A 13,315-nucleotide genomic window follows, 5' to 3' on the forward strand; every position below is an offset into this window, starting at 1 on the left:
AAATGTCTCAAATGTGTACTAAACTCAGAAATATATTTTTTCAGCACAAACATCTGCACTGCAGATTTGAGATGTCCCTAGTCAGGGACTTTGTTGATCATAAGGCTTGTCAGCTTCACCAATTTTGCTAGTAATGTTTGTTTTGATATAGACAGATAATGTGCCATCTCTACAGTGTGTAATGTTTGTTTTTCAAGAGAGGGGAGACTATGGCATTCTTAAGGCTGGTGTACATAAACAAATTAATCATTGGTGAGGGCAGTGATCATACGACCGAGAATATCAGTGACTGCAATTAGAAGGGGAATATGTTTCAATTGTCTTGCAAATAAGATTTATTAGAACATTGGAATGTTGCTAGCTCCATTAAAAACAATGGAGTGCTGCGGGCTTTTACTGGCCAGTAAAAGCCCGCAGCACCAACATTCCAATGTTCCCTTTGTTCACAGCAACAGCTGTGAACAAAGCCTCACGGAGCCCGAGGGGATTTTAATCCCCTCGGGCTCCGTGAACATTTTTTTTTTTAATAGAACATTCTGCCCTGAGTGGCAGAATGTTCTATTAGCCTTAGAACCCGCCGTAGCGGGCTCTACCGGCTATTAAAGTCCCTCTCCCTTGCTAAATGCCCTCGCCTTCGGCTCGGGCATTTAACGCGGGGAGTGGGCCTTTAATAGCCGGTAGAGCCCGCTACGGTGGGTTCTAAGGCTATATTGTGCCATCAGTCATGTCATTAATTGCGAGGAGTATAACTATCTGTTAGGGAGTGTAGGTCATATGTAAAGCCTTTAAATACATCCGCTCTTTATATGCCCATGTATAGCAGTTTTTTTATTTGTGACGTCCACAGAATGATAAGTTTGCTGCTGTTATAAAAAAAGTTATGTTATTTATAGAATCAAATGGCTCATAAAATAGACTAATTTGTGTATTGAATGGCTTTAGGCAGTGGTTCTCATTCTCTATTGAAAGCAAGAGGAGCCAGTCTCTCCACAAATACCAAGCAAGTTGAAGGGACCCTAGTATGTGCCATGGATTTATATCATTCAGAAAAATACTTTGGGAAGGTAGTGTGGTGAACACTGGAAGAACATTTTCCAAAGAACAATATATCGGGTGCAGAATTAAACTTGCAGAAATAAAATGTAGACCTGAAAACGAGAACAAACTGCATTTATTTTCTCTTCTGAACTATCTTGGTCACCGAAACACCCAAGGCAACTGTAATTTGTAGTCTTTAATTGAAGAATGCAACATCAAGCACATATTTTACTTGTTTTGTCATTAAAGACCTAGGTTAAAATGTATTATGAATAACTGTTACAGCTTGTTAAGTAACTTTAACAATAAACCATGCTATGAGATATATAATTCTTTAACCTTCACATGTTCATAAGTTCATCTAATGAATGAAATGTTAGTAATCTGTTTCTTTATGAATAGAGTACCAAAGATCTATTTCTTTATGAATAGAGTGGATAGAAAAGAGCATATGGAAAAGGAAATCTGAATTTCAAATATGCAATACACTAACCATTAACTTTTTCTCTCCTGTTTCTTGAAATTGTGAGAATTGGCATCTAGTAGATAATTTAGTTACAATGTCAGAACAAAATAAATAAAATGTTTCCTAGCTGCTTTGTTAGAGAGATTAGTCAAAGGAAGCTGTCTTGTTCTCATGAAGACATTGAAATCTGATTGGTCGAGCGAGTGGTGGAGACGAAGAAAAAAGATGTACGTTTCAAAACTGTATGGTTATAAAATGTGTGTTCCTAGATTAGTTTGAGAGTGCTTTTCAGAGAAGGCTTTCAGGGTATGCTTTTCGGGGTCTTATTTACAGAGAGATTTTAGCAGAGAAACTTTACAGACTTGGGCTCATTTTAACAGCAACTGTCTCTTTCATTCTGATTCTCTGTGATTTCTTGCTGACACTTTCTGAGATACTACTCAGACTCACTTCAAACTGCTTTACTTTTCACACTTAGATTTAAATTTGAGACATTTGCCTAAGACTTACTTGCAGTAAACTCTACTGAGTGTCTAATGATTGTTCTCTTTGATAAAACTGTCTCTAAAGTAGATTAGGGAATTTGAATTGTAAGGAACGAGCTTCATGCATTGTTCTATTTAACTTTATTTTATTGTTCTTTGATATATGATTTCCAAAATTCTGTCAATAAGGATAAGAAATAAAGAAACTTGAAAATAAAAATACTTAGGGGCATATCTACAAGCCCCTAGCTCCACCTGCGCCACCCTGGCCTAATTTGTTTACGCTAAGGCAGCATTAAGGCTGCCTTTGTTCCACGCAGTATTAACAAAGTGTCACAAACCTTGCCTTGCGCCACTTTGTAAACCCTTGCACCACATTATGCATCAGGCATAATGTATGCAAGGGGGGGTGTTCCAACTCAGGGAGGCACAAAAAATGGCAAAGTAAAATTTACAAAATTTCACTGCTACATTTTTTCAATCATTTTTAATGCCTGCTCAGAGCAGGCGCTAAAATGATGCACCCATTTTCAATCAATCAATCAATTATTTCTGAAGCGCGCTACTCATCCATAAAGTCTCAAGGCTCTGTGGGGTATGTCCTCAGAGTTCAGTCGAAGAGCCAGGTCTTGAGGTCCTTCCTGAATTGAGGTTGTTTTGGTGACTGTCTGAGGAGGAGGGCTCTGAACGTGTATGAGGGGTTTGAAGTTGATCCTCGTCTCGCCAGTGAGCCAGGTGAGGTCTCTCTGGTGTCTTGTGATGTGTTCTCAGCGGCGATGTTCAGGACAAGTCTGGCTGTGGCGTTCTGGATTTGTTGCAGCTTACTCAGGTTTTTCTTGGAGGTTCTGGCATAGAGAGCTTTGTCATAGTCAAGTCTGCTTGTGATCCAGGCAGTTGTCACGTTCTTTCCGCCGTCGGTTGGTATCCACCTGAAGATCTTCCATAGGAGTTAGAGGGTGCGTAAGCAGGTGGATGCAACGAAGTTGACCTGTCTGGTCATGGTGAGCGCTGAGTCAAGGATGACACTGAGGTGTCATGTGTGGTCTGTGGGGGTATGTGTGCTGCCGAGTGTTGAGGGCCACCAGGAGTCTTCCCAGGCTGAAGAGGAAGGTCCCAGGATGAGGATCTTGGTCTTGTCAGAGTTCAGCTTCAGGCAGCTCTCCTTCATCCAGGTGGCAACTGCTTCCATCCCATCTTTGAAATTCTTCTTGGCTGTTGAGGGTTTTTTCGGTCAGGGAGATGATCAGCTGGGTGTCGTCAGCGTAGGAGACAATGTTCATACCGTAGCTCCTGGCGGTTGGGGCGAGCGGGGTCATGTAGATGTTGAACAGCGTGGGGCTCAATGAGAACCCTTAGATTACTCCACAGCTGATTTCTGTAGGTTCTGACAGGTGTGGCAGGAGCCTGACTTTCTGTGTTCTGCCTGTCAGGAAGGAGTGTATCCATCGAAGGTCCTGTTCGCATATGCCTACTGTGTGGAGTCTGGTGCACAGGGTGCGGTGGGACACTGTATCGAAGGCGGCTGAAAGATCTAGTAAGAAGAGGGCTGCTGTTTGGCCTGCGGTCGAGGAGGGAGCTAATGTCATCTGGGGCAGCGAGCAGGGCGGTCTCGTGCTGTGGTTAATACTGAATCTTGATTGGGAGATATTTAGGGTATTGTTGTCTACGATGTGTTGGCGGAGCTGAATGTTGATTGCTTTCTTGCCAACCATGGATTGGACTGATGCACCACTTTCTTGTAAATATGCCCCTTAGCCTTCTTAAAGCACTTATTCTTGACTCTTAAAAGAAATGTCATTGACATATTGAGAAATTGTTAATTGTTTGGATTGCAGCTCCTCCCTATCTCATGAAACACCTCTAAGGTTTATTGCCTGGGGCCCAGTACTAAAGCGGAAAACTTCAATTATTTCATATCGGCATTTGGAAAAAACAGTAGACAAGAGATAATCAAAATGAGTGAATAACCCCTTTAGGTTATCTTTACTCGGCAATTGGAGCAGGAGATTTTAAAATAATTTTAGAATGATGCAGGATCATAGGCTGTTATCCATCAGAGCCTCCCAAACACTGCTCCGATTTAGGATAGAGTTGAAGATGCACCTCTTTCAAGAACACTATATCACATTGCATTAAAAGCCCACGACTCAGCTCTCTGTCCTACTACTCATCTACTTTATGCTTGTCTTTAACTATGTACAGTCGTTCACTGCCTTAAGGTTAGGTTCGCACTATAGAAGTTCAATACACATACATACATCCATCATGAGGGCATTAGGGTTAATCCCAATAGTTTCTATGACACAGAAAGATTATTTAAAGGAAAGAATATGCACCAGAATTGAGGTGTGGTGTTCCTTGGCTTCGTGAATCATTTGCATATTGTAAGTGAACCTTATAGATTTGTAACACCTTATGAAACTTAATCCTACAATTTGTCCTGGTTTGTGACTCTTGTGTCTGACAATGGTATGATTTAGAAAATTAGGTCTGTATATATAATTCCCACATGAGAAATAGGCTTTCTAAAGAAGCACACATACTCAGTGAACACACATTCAGCTCCACTGAAAACTGCGCAGTTAATCATTCTCATAAATTGGATCAGCCAATGGTTTAAATAATGATTTGACATGGCAGCCATGTTATTTATTCATGTATTGGACTGTGAATATAGGTGATACAGAAGTCTACTGCTGCAGAGCGAGAACGAGAGCTTTGTCCGATTCAGTAGTAAAACATCAGAGTTTTCCTCATTTTCCTGAGTTTGAGGTGATTTTCCTCGGCGTGTGTTACTAAGGGGGGAGCTTATTCGATAAACTGATTTAAAAACCCTCTCCTAAGAGAACATGCCTGGTATACTCTGAAACAAAGCTTTACTGTATTCTCATGTAATTTATGGTGTTGAACGTCATGAACAGATCTACTACGACAATGGTGACTCCTCCAATTGCGTATTTCCTTTTTTAGCATGTCTGTCAGACTTACATACATTGATGTAGTGCTCTCTAAACACTGACATGAAATCTATTGAGGGAATCGTGGGTACAAGCGGGTCAAATATGTGGGAAAGTAAGGGTAAATCTGTGATTATATTTTCACATTTCTGTAGAAAAAAGAGGAAGAATTAGCGATGCAAACTTGAAAAACCTGCATAATCTACTGTGAATAATCATGTGAATGTTTCTTAGACGAATGCAAAAATGAGAAAAGAATACCAAACGCCCATCACTGTATACATTTTTAATCCTTCCTTAAAGGTTTACATAACTCACTTATTCCTGGATGTCTGAATCCTCACACAGCGTTCCTCAACCTCCCTTTGCATATTTGTCTGCGCCCACACACACCTTTCCTTAACCTCCCTTTGCATATTTGCACACGTAACTATGCACAACTGCTCTTTTCAGATTTATGAGTCACTTGGTGACTCACTTAAGGGCCTGCGGCTTCCATTCCTGCAGTTAGTTGCTATGCAAGTGCACACTACTTCACCAACACTGCAGCTCAGATTAGTTGCCGCTCTTGAAATTAATCAGTCCCTCATTCAATGCAACTTCTATTAAAATTAAAAATTACAATAAATAGCCCAAAATGGCTCCCCTCAGCCTCTTTGGTAGCAGCAATTTTTCTCCTTCTTTTTGGTGCTTTTACTTGCTTTTTTCTATGTAGAATTTATCTAAAGGTAAAAAATCTACAGGTAATTTCCCAAATTTTAGAAATCTCCGCAAATTTGCAGATTATCCTAAATATATAGAAAACTAGGAAATCGGTGTGAACCAGGAAATTTGTCTTCTGCAGAAAAATCTGCAACACATCATGGATCTGAAACTAGTCGACTGCAGGGTTTGTCAGTTTTGCCAAGTACATGTGTGATGAAGGCTAGTGGTGCAGGGTTTGATGTAGGTTTTTAAATGTTCAGGTGGAGACACAGGCCCTCATTACAAGATTGGCGGTAAAAACCGCCTCAGCGACGGCTGCCAAAAGACCTTTGCCATCCAACATATTATGACCACAGCCGGATTTCTGCCACAAGAAGGGAGAAAATCCAGCTGTGGCCATCCTGGCGGATGGCGGTAAGGTGGTGCTGCCACCACCAGCAGCGCCACACCAGTAGACCGCCAACCGTATTATGAGAAATGATACGGCCTGGCGGTGTTCTGCTGGCGGGCGTTGCTGACGGTAGCGGCGCCCCGTCCCGTCTCCCGCCGAAAGACCCCCTGGATCCAGGTAAGTCGGCTCTCCGACAGGGGATGGGGTTGGGGGGTGTTGTGTGTGTGTGGGGGTGTATGCATGTATGTGTGTGCGTGAATGCGGGAGTGTGTGTTGAGTGTTGATTGCATGTGTGCATGTATGGAAGTGTGAGTGCGTGTCTTTTTGAAATCATAATGCATGCCTGCGTGTATGTTTTGTAGTGTATGTGGATGTGTGTGTGAATGGATGTATGCATGCATGTATGTATGTGTGAATAAGTGTGTGTATGCATGTGTGTGTGTGAAGCGACGTGGATGTGGCGGGGTGGGGGGTAGGAGGGTTACGGTCACCATGAAAACCATGGCGGTAGGCGGGGTCATAATCAAAAAGATGGTTATCTCCAGCCTGACGGCTGCTACCGCCAGAGTGGTCAGAGTGGTACATTGGTGGGTTGGCTTCAGCCAACCAGCTAATGTCATAATGTGGCTGTAAGTACAGCCAGCCTGTAGGCAGTACTACCGCCACATTATCACCGACTGCCGGGGTCATAATGACCCCTACAATGTCTTTGTTGAAACTGGAGAGGCATTACATGATTTAAGTGAGGGATTGATGAGGGACTAAAAATATCAACAGCTTTCTCTAGCTGGTATCAATAGGTGAACCTGTTCCACTCCTCTGCCAAATAACATTTATTGTGCCAGCCAGCCACAGTTATTAATAACAATGTAACTTTCAAGAGGTGGGGAGATGTAATCTGTAAACCCTTTTGAATACTGTTGCTCTCTCAAAGAGCCCATCTGTAGCTGTGTTTTATTTAAGGTGCAGAGGCAGCAAACATACATGTGCACTAAGCTCTGTCCACACTGGCAATGCAGTGCCAGGTTGGAGAGACCAGGCAGACTCTCCCAGTCTGCCTGAGAGCGCCCTGGCTGGGTGCTCGGACCACTCCGAAAGCTGCTGTAGCAGCGTTCAGATTGGCCACAGAGCAGGCTGGGAGCCTGTGCCTCAGCAAAGGAAAGAGGAGCTGCTTGGTGGTGGCGGTTTCAGGTACTTTTTTTTAAATTGATTTTTCTTCATCTCCCCACGCCGCGCTGCCTCCGCCACGCACCACCAGCCCCTCCTGCTAAGATGTTCATGGAATGACAACAGTTTGGCATCTTTCTAAAAAAAATCGTTATTTATAATTTCACATAGATCTTAAAAAAATTATTATGTGTAATTACTGCACTTAGAATTTCTGTTTATTTGACAGTCTGGAAGACCTCTTAAATTATATTCGAGGAATTACATAATTTAACAGTCAATGCTACCTATATTTCCTCATAGATAAGAATTTTATATTTCCGGGGTAGGATAAAATGCAATTTGCACATCTACAAGATACACAGTACTGCATTTACGCTCTATTTCACAAAGGTGGTATTTTTCTTTCAAGAGGTTTGCTGTGAATGATCTTGTATTTGTGTGGTCATCTGCAAGGGTTTGCTTTCTTTCCTGAAGTGATTGAATCCGGATCCTTGTCTACCCCTTTATTGAAGTAAGGTAACATATTATTACTATCTGTTTCTGATATGGAGAGGGATCTTTACATAAATTACGATGTCAGTTGTGTGTCAGAATATCCTATACAGAAATGTCATCTGACATGCATTAAAGGTAGCTTAGAAAACTATCTGCCTACTGAGTGCAGACGTTTTATTATTAACTCCATTTGGGTGATATTTTTCTAAGTGATACTTAGGAGATGGTATTTATGTCAGACAATCTTTTGAGCATGATTTTCTGGTAACCAACACAATATCTAATTTGCTCAAAGGTCTAATCATATTTTTTAAGTAATCATTACTTTAGACCACACCAGTTTAGCACAGATCAATGCAATCAAAAGTTTATAATGGCCAGACAGTGAGATGCCCTTGCCATCTGCATGACACGGTGCTGTGAGTATGAGCATACTTGGGATGAAGACAGGGCTGTGAAGGGGGCAGCTCTATCTCTCTCTCTTCTTGCGGTAAAGCTCTGAGGTGCTGCCAAGACGTACAACGCAGTCGCATTACATACCTCATGAGAACCAGCAAGGCAATACAGAAAGGAACATACGCAAATAAGAAGTTCACCTGCAGAGCCATCCTGTACTGTCTCATTCCCAGCTGAGCAACGCATCTGAATCATCGGCTTCTCTCTGGCTTCTTCCAGTCAGCAGAATGGCCAACTGGATTCTTATAGGCATTTCACCTCAAAAGAAGGGATGCGACCCTTTCGAAACACGTCTAGTACCAGGAAGAACTAGACTGAGGAGGATTTTTTTTCCAGGGTAGAGCAAGATGATTCCATTACATTTTTGACACCAGTGATGAGTAACAGAAACATATAAAAAGCTCAAATTCTGTTGCCTACAATGGTGACACGCTCACCATATTTTATCATGCCACCGATTCTATGCAACATAAACCCTGCATAAAGAAATGTATTCAGTTTTCATACCCATATCATGGTGAAGACTAAAGAGTAAACAGAGACACGCACACCTTATTTTTTATGCCTTTTGTGTCTATAACGGTAATAATCTCAACATATGTAAATAAAGTGTGCCACCTATTCTATGCAACATAAATCCTGCATAAAGATTTTTTTTCAGTCAGCATAAAGATTGTCAGTTGTGAAGACAATACAATGAGTAAGGAGGTACATACACACCTTACCCTTTCAATAACAAAATTCAGTTACAGCGACACACGCACTTGCAGTATTAACTATAATGCAGTGTTGATTAGCGACATGGACACCTCCTTGTAATTGATGGACAAATGTTAAAGATTTAAATTAATGTTGAATTCAGTTCTGTTGCTAAATAATCAATGGTATTAAAAGTCTACTTGGCTAATAACATTATTTTCAGGTCTGTGGTGAACAAAAGAGTTTAGCCTCAATTGACTGATCTAAATACACTGAAATAGTGTGGCAAAGATTCGGTCTGAACTCCTTAGTGCCAAGACATGGCAGCAGGTAGTATGAACCAACCTTTCCATTTTAAAATGATGTGGCTGAACCAAGCCTTCCCTGGAAGGAGTGGGTCAAACCATTCAAATCATACCTGATTGCTGTTGGAGGGGAGACATTTAATGTGTACGGAAAGCAACACATATTACTTCATAATCTAGGCATGCATGGAAGGAAATGTTCGAGACATTACCAGTGCCAGTTAATTTCCCCAATGGTTTGAGTGAGGGTGATCTGGATGATTATGAAATTAAACACAATTGGAAACACAATTTTGTGACAAAGTAAATGTAGTCTTATAAAAACATACATTTTTCAGCAGATGTCAAGGTAAAATTGAAAGTGTTACCAATTACATAGCAGCTCTGAGAGTTTGAAGTAAATTATGTGAATTTGGATTCTTGAAGGACTCTTTTTTTGTGTCATAATAGTTTATTAATAGTAAGAACACAGTTTGATACAGCATTAATAAACAAAAAGATGGTAATTCCAGTACATTGCAGGTCGGAAGCCGTACAAACTTTGTTTCATATGAAACTTGGTAGACTAGACATTCAACAGCATTTACAAACAGTGACTTTTAGAGACAGTGGCGGTTTGGTGGATAACTAGCAGTAGTGATGGAGGGACAAGTACCGCAGGGTGAGGAGGAGGGAGAAAGTATGGGGTGCAGGTTGTGGGGCAGTATGCTATTAAAGATGACGTACACTGAATTTAGGCCGCGTTCCAGGGTGCGCTCGCTTCTTGCGGTTATAAGACCCCTGTGCGTGGCTTCCCCCGTCGTTGAAGGTCAGTGTATTTGAAGGGTCCGCAGTGCACCCGCAAGCAGTATGAAGGCAGGAGATTTCCTTTGGTGTTACGATCGCGTCTCACAGGGACCCACGCTGAAAAGTATGGGTTGCAAAAAAGGGGTTGAAGGGGAGACTGGGGTGGATTGTCAACTACAAAGGACGTCTGGGAAGACCGCGTATGATTGTATCACTTGGATGGCACTCCAGAAAGGTGGGGGAGGGGGTGCAGGAACCTGAGAAGGGTCTGGACGAGGGGAGGGTGGGTAGGTCACTGAGCAGGTGTTATGAGTGAGCCGGTAAGGTGGGGACGTGCACAGGAAGAATCGGTCCCAAACCATAAACTATCTCATGATGAAAACTGAAGGAAAGTGAAGCAGTACTGTAGCTCTGCATCGCCCCCGGAGAGATATTCGTGAAGGTCTATGCGGTGACAAGTGGGACATCTTTTTTTTGTCGGGAGAGGAGGGGGATAGTGGTGGAGAAGGGGGGAAGAGAAAAAGAAAAAGAAGAAGAGAGGTAAGATAGAGACGGGGAGAGAAGACGGGGTCTAGTGTCGGAGAAACAGAAGAGATTGAAATAGGTGGGAGGGAGGGGAAGAGGAAGGAAAGGGGGGCTAAGTGGCTGGTGGCAGGGTCCCCGAGGTATAAGCACTATGTAAACCCTAAGTAACTCCACCTACTGGGTGAAGGGGAGGAGGAGGGGTGGGAGGCAGAGATGGAAGAAGCTGAGGTGGGCCCTAAGACAGAGAAAGAAAAAAAGGGAGAACAAGAGAAAGAGAGAGAGAGAGAGAGAGAGAGAGAGAAAGGGAGGGAGGGAGGTAGCTGGAATGTGGGGGGATGTATAATGGAATAAGCTAGCGATAGGCCGGAAGTGGCGGGGCGTCCAGAAGGAAGGGGGGCTACATCTGAGCAACATGACCTTGGAGGTTGTAAATGATTCTCTCATTTGAAGCTATACGAGTCATTGCCACCACCCATTCCTCCGGGGTAGGGGAGGTAACGGATCTCCAGTGTCAGAGGATACATATTTTTGCTGTTCTGCTGTATGTAGCAGTCTTCGTTGCGGTCGTGACAAGGCCGGAAGAGAATCCATGTCGTGCAGTATGATAAGAGAGTGGGGTAGTTGGGTTGGGAGGGATATGGAGTCCGCTAGGGTGCGTTCCACAGCATTCCATAAAGGCCGGACTGACGGACAACCGCTGAGGATATGAAGCAAATCACAGTGTTTCTCCGTGCAGTGCCAGCAGTCCGCATGTGGAAGAAGGCCGATCCTCTTCAATTTCACCGGGGTCCAGTACCAGTCATGGAGTATCTTGAAAAGACAGAATTTTAAGCAGGCTTCGCGTGTGCCTCTGTCCAACGCGTTCACCATGTCTATCCAATCCTCCAAATCAAAGGTCCACGGTAGGCGGGTTTGCCATTGCAGGCGTAATCTTTCCACGGGCGAGGGTTGGAGGCCCAATCGGGTAATGTCAGTGTGCTGGTGCATACAGTGTTGGTGCTGCAAGTATCTCCATGCCTGTCTGGGATGGAGGTGGAATTCCTCCTGCAGCCTGGTGAAGGATTTGAGCTTGCCGTCTTCTAGTACCTGGGCTGATGATCGATGCCGGCCTACTTCCACTGTGACCAGTTAAGAGCCGCTCCACCTATCCGCAAACTGCCATTGTGCCATATAGGGGCCTGGGAGTGGAGGAACGGATGCACCTCCAGAAGTCGGTAGGCCCTCTGCCATGCCGCATGTGTCGCCTTCATAATCAGATTCAGATCACTAGAGAACGAGGGAATTGTGCAATAGAGTCCATTGAGGCCTCCACTATGGGAAAGCAGCGCCTTCTCCGCAGATATCCACTGCGGTGATTCTGTGGGGCTGGACAGGGTGGCAGCCAGTGGTGATAGGTAAAGGGCCAGAGGGTAATGCTCCACCAAAGGGATCCCCATTCCCTTATGGGATCGGCGTGCTATCAGTTTGGCTGATGCCATTCGTGGGCATGCAGAGCCCCACACAAAAGCTCTAATTGCTGCATCAATCAATCTCAGTGTGGAGGGAGGCGTCTGAAGGGGTGACCATCCTTACCGCCTGCATCTTGCCCCACATGGAGAGGCCTAGATGGGTCAATTTTTCCAAGTCAAGCCTAATGCGTGCAATGGGGGGGTCCAGGTTATCTACCACCATACACTCTAGGCCACCGTTAACTAATACTAAATATTTGAGGCGTTTCAGAGTCCATCGAAATGGGAAGCCCAGTAATGCGGATTTCACCGTCACCCATGAGAGGGAAAGGGCCTTGCTTTTGTCCCAATTCACCCGGTAGCCGGAGAGGGGTGCGAAGTTGTCATTGATCTCCATCAGGGCGGGCAAAGAGCGCTCCAGGTCGGTTAAGGTTAGTAGGACGTCGTCAGCATATAGATAGAGTTTAGAGGTGCCGCCCGGTAGAGGGAGAGCCGCTATCAAGGGGGAGGCACGTATGGCAACCGCCAACGGCTCTATAGCCAACAAGAACAAAAGGGGTGATAAGGGACATCCCTGCCTGGTCCCTCTGCAAACGGGAAAGCGGTCCCAAAGGAAACCCCCACAGTTGACCCATGCCATAGAGTGCTCGTAGAGCAGGCAAACTTTGGAGATAAACTGGTCCCCTAAGCTGTATTTCGCGAACGTTGCAAATAGGTGTGGCCATTTTATGCAATCAAATGCTTTCTCTGCGTCCAGGGACAGTGCCAGCATGGCCTCTGGCGCATTCCTAGCCTGTCAAAGGGCATGGCAAAGGGTACGAAGATGATTTCTTGAGGTTCGGCCCGGCACAAAACCCACCTGGGTCTGATGTATTAAAGATGGTATCACCTTATGCTGGCCAGTATCTTAACATCGCCGTTCAGGAGGGATATGGGTCGGTAGCTACTGCAAAGTAGGGGGTCCTGACCTGGTTTTGGTATAACTGCAATTATGGTGTTGTTGGAGATTGTGCCTAAAGAGCCCGCCTGACATGCCTCAGTCAACGCTTTGTACAGGACATCTAGCATTTCCTCCCGCCCATTTGTAGAATTCCACAGAGAATCCATCTTATCCGGGTGATTTGTGGTAGGGGAGATCAGAGACAACCTGCATGAGTTCCTGCCATGTGATGTCCCCTTCCAGTAAGTTGCGACCCTCGTCGGAGAGCGAGGGTAAATCAATGTTGTTGAGAAAGGCCTCGATCTGGGCAGGAGAGGACTGTGACTCTGGAGTGTAGAGGCGTCGGTAAAAGGTCACAAATTCATTGACTATCTCCTGTGGGTCCGTGAGTGTCTCTCCTGTAGAAGCTTTGATGGACGGTATAGCTAGGGTCGCCTCTCTCTGGCGGA

Source organism: Pleurodeles waltl, chromosome 3_1 (assembly GCF_031143425.1).
Source record: "Pleurodeles waltl isolate 20211129_DDA chromosome 3_1, aPleWal1.hap1.20221129, whole genome shotgun sequence".
Lineage (NCBI taxonomy): Eukaryota > Metazoa > Chordata > Amphibia > Caudata > Salamandridae > Pleurodeles > Pleurodeles waltl.